This window comes from Erpetoichthys calabaricus, chromosome 5 (genome assembly GCF_900747795.2).
Source record: "Erpetoichthys calabaricus chromosome 5, fErpCal1.3, whole genome shotgun sequence".
Lineage (NCBI taxonomy): Eukaryota > Metazoa > Chordata > Cladistia > Polypteriformes > Polypteridae > Erpetoichthys > Erpetoichthys calabaricus.
In genome coordinates this window covers 219,387,184-219,397,419 of record NC_041398.2, presented here as the reverse complement: position 1 = coordinate 219,397,419, position 10,236 = coordinate 219,387,184, and the positions used below count along the sequence as shown (strand labels likewise).

The window sequence follows — 10,236 nt, the reverse complement described above, 5'->3', positions numbered from 1 at the left end:
AATTGTTTACATCAACAATAAAGCCACACGTTCCCTCAAACGAATGCAGAAAAGGTAGTTCACCACGGGCAGCAGCCCAGCTGAGATGCTGGGGATACACCCACTCAGCGCCGTCATCCGATGCGTCTTCATTCACAATATCATGCAGCGCACGTTGCTGCTCATCACTGTCACTAAAATCTTCTTCAGAACTGCTACAATCATGATCAGAACTGTCCAAAATCGCCTGCAAAGCCTCACTTGAAGTCAGTTTACGTTTCGCCATATTCACAGCTGTTACATGCGAATCACGTCACATGACCGGCCAAAACAACCACAGACTTGTCGAAATACAACGTAGTAATAATACCCACGCCAAACCGTCAGTTATACTACTTGCCAGGCATTCATATAACCACAGGCAAATGTGCCGGATAATTCCGGCAGTATGGCGTTAGCATTAAAACAGCGGTGCCGGATATATCCGGCAGAGGGCGGTGAAGGGGTTAACATGGCTTTCTCATAGCTTCATCTTAGTTTAATCCTGATGCTCTGTATATTCAATTAATTATCATTATTATTCATGGTGGCTCCAAAATCTGTACTAATCCCTACTTTCTCTTCAGTTCTTTTTCTGGCTTTCTGTGGTGGCGATCTGCACCACCACCACCTAATCAAAGCACCGTGATGTCCTTACATTGAAGGATTAAAGGCCAGAGGTCCACATGACCGTCATCGTCAAGTTCTTCCATGTGAACCCTGAATACAATGAAGACTGATTGAGGTCATTTATGTTAGGTAGAATGCCTAGAGGGGGCTGGATGGTCTCATGGCCTTGGAACCCCTGCAGATTTTATTTTTTTTTATTTTGTTTTTTCTGTCCTCCCTGGCCATCGGACCTTACTTTTATTCTATGTTAATTAGTGTTCCCTAATTTTAATTAATTAATTTATTTATTTATTTTCTTTCTTCATCATGTAAAGCACTTTGAGTTCCATTGTTTGTATGAAAACGTGCTATATAAATAAATGTTGTTGCTGTTATTGTTGTTGTAAAGAGATTACTCCAACATTGTCAGTCCTGGGTCTCTGTTATACAACAGAAGTTACAGCCAAGCAAGGTGAGAGCTGTCAGCTTGATGACAGAAGAGGAATGAATCAGGGTGTGTTTGAGGTTTCTAAATGAATGAATAGAAGTCTTGTCATTAGTTTCTTTGCTGCACATACAGTAAGCCCACCATTTTTGTTGACCATTGGTGCAAAGTTCTGTCGATCAGTGTTACTAATCGTTGAGTCATGGGCCTTTGTTCAAACTTGGGTGTGCTCTTGTCCCAATGAAAGCTATCCGAGTGTTTTACTTGGTCTGTAAGTGATCATCTTATCAGATAAGACATGAAGTCTGCATTCTGTGGAGGAGTCTCATCATGCAAACTGAGACTTTTTAACTGCCGTTAAGAGTGTCTGGCCCTGGCTTTTAAGCCAGGACTTGCGTTCTAGCCATAGCAGAAGAATTGATAATGTCAGTCTGACCTGCAGGGGATGACAGCAATTTGTAGTCAAAAAACTTACAAAAGGTCAGAACCTAATAAGCTGTTTAAATTGTGCGCCAAAGCCAAAATGCTAACAAGAAATTGTAGACTAAAAACAAACATCTAAACTCTAACTCTATAATTTCTTACTCCTAGCTAAACGTAGAGAAATCATTATTTGGAGTTTTCTTTTTACAAATTGATCCAGCACCTGCATAACTCATGACATGTGCGCTGCCATCTTAAATAGACTGATGCAGTGTTATCATGTATTGCAATAACATCGCTATATCCAGCAGAGACACGGCCAGTGATAAACATTTAAAAAAAAAAGGAAGTTGCTATGGTGATATCACCAATAGAACAATAACATTAATAACATTTTAAAAGTTCTCAAAATGTAACAAGATGAGGTTGGACATGTAAAAACTGATAGTTACCACAATTAGTCTCTATGGGATCTGGGATTTCATAGTATTCATTGGAAAATATTCTATATAAACTGCTCAAAAAAATTAAAGGAACACTTTGAAAACACATCAGATCTCAATGGGAGAAAAAATCCTGCTGGATATTGTGGTACCCGGATGGGGGTGGTACCCAACCGGGACACCCTAGAAGACTGGAGGAGGGCTTGTGCCTCCTCCAGACCTCGAGGGGGCGACCACCCTGGGGGCCACGGGTACAGAGCTGGGAAGCTCGACCCTGTAGGGGCCCGTGGTCACCGCCAGGGGGCACCCCAATACCAGTAGGACCCTGGACCTCAGCACTTCCGCCACACTCGGAAGTGCTGGGGGGAAGAAAAGAGGAGACACCCGGAGTGCTTCCGGGGATACAGTAGCCACTTCCGCCACACTGGGGCGTGTCGTTGGGAGATTGCCGGGACACACCTGGAACACATCCGGGTGCTTATTTAAAGGGGCTGCCTCCCTTCAGAGGAGGACTTGAGTCGGGTGGAAGAAGGACGAGGTCTCTGGAGGAGAGAAGGAGGCGGTCTGAAGACAGAGAGAGAGAAGGCATTGTGATTGGCCTGGACTGTGGGGTATTGGGGCTTGTGAGTACTGATTTGTAAATATGGAACGCCTCAATAAATATGTGTGGGGTGATTACAACGTGTCTGCCTGTCTGTGTCCGGGTCATATTCCACAATATCTATACTGATATGGACTGATATGGTAATATGTTAGGAATGAAAAGGATGCCACATTGTTTGATGGAAATGAAAATTATCAACCTACAGAGGGTTGAATTCAAAGACACCCTGAAAATCAAAGTGAAAAAATGATGCAGCAGGCTAGTCCATTTCACTGAAATTTCATTGCAGCAACTCCAAATCGTACTCAGTTATTTGTATGGTCCCCACGTGCTTGTATGCATGCCTGACAATGTCGGAGGGTGGGGGGTATGCTCCGGGGATCTCCTCCCAGATCTGGACCAAGACATCACCGAGCTCCTGGATGGTCTGAGGTGCAACCTGGCGGCGTCGGATGGAGTGAAACATAATGTCCCAGACATGTTCTATTGGATTTCGGTCAGGTGAGTGTCGGGGCCAGTCAATGGTATCAATTCCTTCATCCTCCAGGAACCTCCTGCATATTCTCACCACATGAGGCTGGACATTGCTGTGCACCAGGAGGAACCCAGGACCCACTGCACCAGCACAGGGTCTGACAATGGGTCCAAGGATTTCATCCCAATACCTAATGGCAGTCAAGGTGTTTTTGTCTAGCCTGTAGAGGTCTGTGCGTCCCTCCATGGATATGCCTCCCCAGGCCATCACTGACCCACCACCAAACTGGTCATGCTGAACGATGTTACAGGCAGCATAACGTTCTCCACGGCTTCTCCAGACCCTTTTACAACTGTCATATGTGCTCAGGGTGAACCTGCTCTCATCTGTGAAAAGCACAGGGCACCAGTGGTGGACCTGCCAATTCTGGTATTCTATGGCAAATGCCAATCGAACTCCATGGTGCTGGGCAGTTAGCACAGGGCCCACTAGAGGATGTCGGGCCCTCAGGCTACCCTCATGAAGTCTGTTTCTGATTGTTTGGTCAGAGACATTCACACCAGTGGCCTGCTGGAGGTCATTTTGAAGGGCTCTGGCAGTGCTCATCCTGTTCCTCCTTCCTCAAAGGAGCAGATACCGTCCTGCTGATGGGTTAAGGACCTTCTATGGCCCTGCTCTGCTTGTCCATTAAGCATTTTCATGCCTTGCGCCCACTGTTGCTAGGGTATACTCCATCTTACATGGCGATGTTCAGTTTGTTCACTTTACAAAGTAACTCATTTATCTATTCATTCATCTGTTTTCAAATCTGCTTAATTCAAATCAGGGTTCTGGGGGCTACAGCCTATGATGGCAGCGAAATGGTGCAAGGAAGTAAGCAACACTAAGGGGTTGAGAGCAAACTCATTATTTAGTGTTAAAGAGCAACTGCATGTTTAAATGACTTTCTATAGTACAAAGCAGCTAAAACCATGTTATTTACTTCTGCAAGTTCACCAAATGTAAACTGCCAATATATGGTCTGTTATATCTGACATATGGAACTGAAGCCATCCATTACTGAATCTGTTTAATTCATGGATGTGGGTGCAGGATCTTATCTTTGCTGCACTCTGTACATGACAGGAACCAACACTGGATGTTACACTAATCCATTACAGAATACATTTGCTCGTATGTAGGCAATCTTGAGTCACCAAATACCCTAAGACACCATTGTTTTCAAAGGAAAAGAAGATTACCCAAGAAAAATGCACAGACGGGTGAAAAATGCCACTCCATATAGATTATTATTATTAGGCTGACACTTTTATCCAAGGTGACTTACAACATTTTAGATACAAAGGGTTGCTTTTCTTTTGTTTATCCAAATGTAGCACGGGCAGGTGAGATTTGAACCGACAACCTCAGTGTTTGGGGTCTAAAGCCATAATCACTGCGCCATAAAAGCCTGGTACAATAACGATAGGCCTCTTACATGCTCATACATCTAGGGACTCACTTTAGGTTTCCTTCAGGCGTGATGCTTAGAATTGAGTTCAAATCAAGTTCAATCTCAGTTCAATCTTGGTTTCATCAGACTAAAGAATCTTGTTTTTCACAGTCTGAGAGTCCTTTAGATTAGTTTAGAGAAACTTTATTAATCACAAGGGGAAATTTAGATGCATATGGAAGCAGAAATAAATGGTACAGACTCATAGGACAAATTATGCAAATTATGATAAAAGTATATTGTGCAGAAATTGCAAAATGAGCTAAAAGAGTATCAGCATTTAGTCTGAGGCATCGTGAGGAAGCATTGAATTTCCTGTGGCATGCTTGAGGGCCTGAGGATCACCTACCAGGCCTAGACAAGGTATGCAATAATCCGCTGGAACAAGTGGGCTGCCAAAGCCATCTGTATCTTCTCTCTTGTCTTCCCAAGCTTAGAAAAACCGTCCATGGATGACAACTTGACCACGCCCCACCAAAGTAAGCCACACCCCTTGATGTCAGGATGGTATAAAGCTGATTGCTCATGGAAGATTGGAGTTAACGGGACTTTGTTCAGCATACCGGAGGCTTCCTGAAGCAGACAGAGCAGATTAGAAAAGCCATAGCGCTCTTTTTTTTTTAGTTACACCACCGTAAGCTCATTTCTGTTCCGTTTTTTGGGCGACTGCAGTAAATGGAGTGGCTCTGTTGACACCCCAAATTTTCTTTGTTTATCCTGCACCTTACTTTCCACCTCCACCCTCCACACCTTAATAACAGTAGCAGAGTAGAACCCCCGGGGTGCTTCTTGGCACACCATGTTTAGGGACCTTTTTGCAATCTCCAAACAGGCTTTCATGTGTCATCTAGCCACTCTGCCATAAAACTCTGATTAGTGAAGCTCAGCAGTGGATATTTTTTTCCTCTGTCACCTTTATAAGTTGAACCTTCCCCAATCAGCACTTGCATTGTTTTAAAGAGCTGTTATAGAAAGCATCCTCAGTTTCTCCATTGCAGTCTTGTATGAGAACGCATCTATCTGCTCACTCGAAACATAAACTTCAACTTGTTAGTTGGACAGCAGAAAACATTGCAGGCCTAAAATTGGACTTGACTGAGGTCCTATAAACATCAAGGATAAGGGAAACGAGCTGGAACTATAATTAAGTACTACACTCACCTGGCCATTGATTACCTTCAAGTGAACGTCACCAGTCACTAAAGCCACCAACCTGTAGACACAGACACAGTTTCTTTCCTACTGCAGCCTTTCTGGTTAAACAGTCTCTTGAGTCATCTGCTTTTGCTGATTTCTAAACTCCTCCATCCAATCTAAATAATGTTTTTATTTTTTGTTAATATTATAAAGAGTTACTTGATATTGTTACTGGGTGGGAGTGCAATTCTGCTGTACTGGATTGTTTTATATAGTTGTGTTTTCTATACTTCTGTATATAATGGTGTGATGGTATCATGTGTTGTTTATTGTTTAATTGTATTTCCCGTGTTATGTGTATGGATGTGACGCCTGGTGAAACTCCTACCCTCTATTTTGCCTGGTAATAAAGTTCATATTCAGTTCGATAATCTGTAACATTTAATTAAAATTCAGTTTAAAAATCATACTTTTTTTGATGCTTTTCAATTTTTAAAAACAAAGACACACATTTTTAAACGAACGATTCCTTTCGCAAACTCGCACACAACTGTTGCTGCCGGGCTGCATTTGGATCGCCTTCCACGGTTGGTTATTCACGAGCCGGGCGGAGCGGTGAGAAGCAGGTCAGGATCAGCAGGTCTTCTGGTGCGGCATCCTGCAAGGCAGCGAGGTGAGATCTTCAGCAACTGTCAAACCGCTAAATTTAAATATCAAGCAGAATTCACGTCAAGTGCTACAAATCACACCTTTCGTTAATTCAGGCGACGCGGCCACGCTGGCAGCGCTGTATTACAGGACAGTCACTAACAGAGTGAATCACGCATTTCAAAGTGAGTGCAGCTTGATGTGACACGGCTGACCGCATTTTTTTTTTTTTTTTAAGAAAAGAGCTCTCGTAAGAGTGCGTCACGGCCGGAGGGAGAAAGGCAATGATGATGTGCAGGCGGCTTTAGGACCCACCTCGCGAACCGAGTTTCGTGTCAGCACAGCGCCCAGGGTTTACACAAGGAAGAAAAGCACTTCGCGCGGAGGAAACGGCATGTGTGAGGTATGATGGGCGAATATTTAAACGCGTGTAGGTGGGTGTGCCGAGAAGTAAGCCGGCGCTAGCAGCAACCCATCGGGCCTCCTGTGCTTGCAGCCGATCAGCTTTTTTTTTCTTCTTCTTCTTCTTTTCGTACCGCCCAGCCAGCCTTCGCAGCTGTAACAGTAGCATCGCCTTATTCTTTTGCATTCGTGTACCTCAGGCTGCCGAGAATGCTTCGGCATTAGGGAGAAATGGGCTAAGCGAGACACTACAGACAAGATTTCGAGTATTGTGTAAGTACAATAAAACGCTCCTTTGGCATTAGTTTTGATGGTGATGATGCTACTGCCTATGTTGCTTTTTTTAAAAAAATGTGCTCTTCTGTACCCCTATTCTAAGCTGGCGGTGATGATGAGGGGCGGGGGTCGCCTAGTGCATGTGTGTGTCATTCCGCGCAAGTTGCTCCTGTAATTGATAACGGGCTGGAAGACCCCAAAGCGAAGTCTGCAGGTGAACGACGTGTGGGGTCTAGGCAGCGACCGCGGCAGCGGCGGCAGGGAGTGAGGATCGGGCTGCGCTTGAGTCGGCAGGCTGGATCAAGCGCAGCGGTGTTGATTTTTCTAATCATAGACAAGTGACATTTAAAGCTTGCTTGCTTCTTTCCTGTGCGACTTCACACTCGGCGCTGGGTGTAAATGCAAGCATGCGAACAAACGAAAGCGGTCTTGCTTTTATGGGTGCATTGAATTGGATAGCGCTGTGCTGCGACAGTGAGCCCCCTTTTTAGGTTAGACTGAGGCACGTCGGGTCTTCTGAGCGGTCCGACGAGTTCACTTGTGTACTCTAAGACCTGTATGACTTCTTACATACATCGGGAGTGTTAGTGTGTGCCCTTCGTGTGTAACGTGCACCTGCACCTTTGATTTTACTTAACAAATTGGGGTTGGTATTGCATCTTGAACATGAAGGCACCTGTGAGGGAATTCTGAGCCAGTTTACTTTGAAGATGACTTTAACTGCACGTTTATTTTGTAAAAGCAGTCAGTTTGCAGTTTTTTTGATACCCTAGTCTGCTTGTAATAGGACATGCACTAGGACCCTGGAGAGACCAGGCTAAGCAATTGGCTTGTAATGAAGATTTGAAATATTTACTGTATTTTAGAATTGATAATTTAACACGTTCATGTCACCCATTAAAAATAAACTGCAAGCAATATTTTCGAGGAGTTTAATTCTGAGGCTATTTAAGACCCCCCCCCCCCCTAGAAGATTTATTATCCCTGATGAGACTCAAGAGGAACATTTAAGTGGCAGAAATGGCCCACTAGCAGAGAAGACAAATGGATCCAAATGTGTTGAAAAGGTAAGCTGACAGATTTAAACCTGCTGCCCTGAAGTGCTAACAGGTGGCAATAAACTTGATGTTTCAAGACTCCACCGAATGGCCTAAGTCACACAGGAGAAGCAGAGTTTTGTTCTGCAGTCAGTGCTGTGCTGTCTCGGTGTATTTAATAATGTCCGCCTAGGCCGGTTTCATCAAAATAACGTGTTTGGTGGGTGACCTAACTCTGATCTGAACTTAACACCTCCATGCAAGATTTACATTACTTTCCTCAAATTCAGGGGGCTAGAACCTATTCTACCAGAGTAGAGGCAATTTAGACTCACCACTTAACCGAAGAGACCATTTAATTTAGAAACGCCAGTTATCATGCATGTCTTAGGGACGTGGGAGGAAAGCCCACACAGATCTCGAGAAAGTATTATTATAATTTACTTATTTGGCTGGTGCCTTTATCCAAGTTGACTTACAACAATTGAGATAGATTTGGTTACATTTATTTTGTTTTTCAAATTGGAGCACAGGCAGTTGAATTGACGTACTCATGTCAGTAATGGAATTTGAACCCACAATTTAAGGGCATCATGTCCAAAGTCTTAACCACTATGCCAAACTGCCTGCTACTATGCACAGAATCAAAGACTGATTGTCCAGAAGCCAAGAGTTAGCGCTGCCTCATTCATCAGACATCCCCTTCCTGACACCAGTAGGTTAGGGTTTTTATAAATGAGAGGAAACCCTTCAGTCCGTTCAGATTCATTTGGTGAGCCAGGATTTCCCAAAGTTGTAGCTAACTGCTTAAGAAAAGCCATCATGATTTTGACTTTGGCAACAAGACTGGGTAGTTTTATTCCAAATTCTTATAACCTATTGTTTGAAGAAATGTTTGCTAGATTTCATCTTGAATCACTTACTCTAAATTTCGCTGTGAATTTCAATGGTAGCACTTTAGCCTCCTAAGATGTTTAAAAATGGTGCACAAGTCAGACCAGGAAATGCCTAAATAATTTTCCTCAGCGTACTAACCTTTACATGTACACCCCACAATACTTACCTCTGGAATTCTTGCTACATTTTGAAAGGATTCAGCTGTGAATGTCTGAATTACATTAGGAATGACAGGCTGGACTCTGCTAGGACTGATCTTGTTTTCAGTTTTCTACCACTGAAAGGGCTAAAACGGAATACCTTTACAATGGCTGAGACCCATCTTGCTTACAGTTTCCCCCACTGCAAGGGCTGAACCTGCTCCTAATGGGGTCTGGCTACCCTGAAAGGATTTGCACTAAATACCCCAGCAAAGACCAGGGGCCTGCTCCTGTCAGGGTCACAGACCACCATGTGCTGCTGGTCCACAACCTCTGACAGAAATAAACCTGATCAAGCACAGAGTGTTCTGTTACTGATCCTATTAACCAGGGTTGGTATGACATCAAAATTTCAAAGTTTGATATGATGCTAAGAAAAGTATTGAAATATGATACCCACAGTATATGATGTAACTCAATAAACAAGTTTATATAAATAAATTGCAATTTTGTATGCATTAAAACATTTACATTGATGAAAACAAATAACAGAAATTTTAGTCATTACGTTACTTGAAGTGTTTGCATTTAAAGATCTGTAAACAATAAAAAAATAAAGAAGTTTAAACTGGGTCAACTGTTGTTTTATATTGAAAACAAATACCATATATACTCGCATATAAGTCGGGTCTTGAAACCTGAAAAATCGATGATAAAATCAGACCCCGACTTATACGCCTGTTCAAAAATACGACACTTAATTTTTTTTTTTTTTTTTACATCTTCTTACCGCCTCTAATCTCACACCAGTTACTCAGGCACAAAGAATTTTGTTGCAGCAGCAAAATTAACAATATCTTTTGCCACTTCAATGACTTTTAATGTAAAACCAGCTTCATATTTTCTTCTGATCAAACGCTCCATCGCAGATAAGGGATGATCTTACGATAAAGGTGTATATGAGTATGAGATACAAAAAAAACACAAAACAGTGCAAACGTCGCTTCGGAATCATTCGGGTATTACCGTGTGGTCACGTAGGCACAATACATAGAAAGAAAAGGCAGTGAGCTCTCTCAGATCGGTGTTAGCATATCATAATCTCTTGGACCAACAGTTTTCTGCATTCGACTTATACGACCGACATTATAAAATACCGGAAATTATATGATGAAATCAAGCCCCAACTT

At 42.9% G+C, this 10,236-nt stretch overlaps 1 protein-coding gene across 4 annotated transcripts in view; it reads left to right on the top strand.

Annotated features, from left to right (window-relative positions):
• Window positions 1-6,448: 6,448 nt before the first annotated feature.
• rab27b (RAB27B, member RAS oncogene family) overlaps window positions 6,449-10,236 on the top strand; it is a 408,143-nt gene continuing 404,355 nt past the window's right edge. For 2 of the 4 annotated variants that reach the window (XM_028802559.2, XM_051928024.1), the window contains exon 1: window positions 6,449-6,697. The gene's annotated coding sequence lies outside the window, so the exon portion shown is untranslated. Of the gene's footprint in view, window positions 6,698-6,738; window positions 6,970-10,236 lie in introns of those variants that run through there. The other 2 variants (XM_028802558.2, XM_028802552.2) reach the window with 2 other exon arrangements.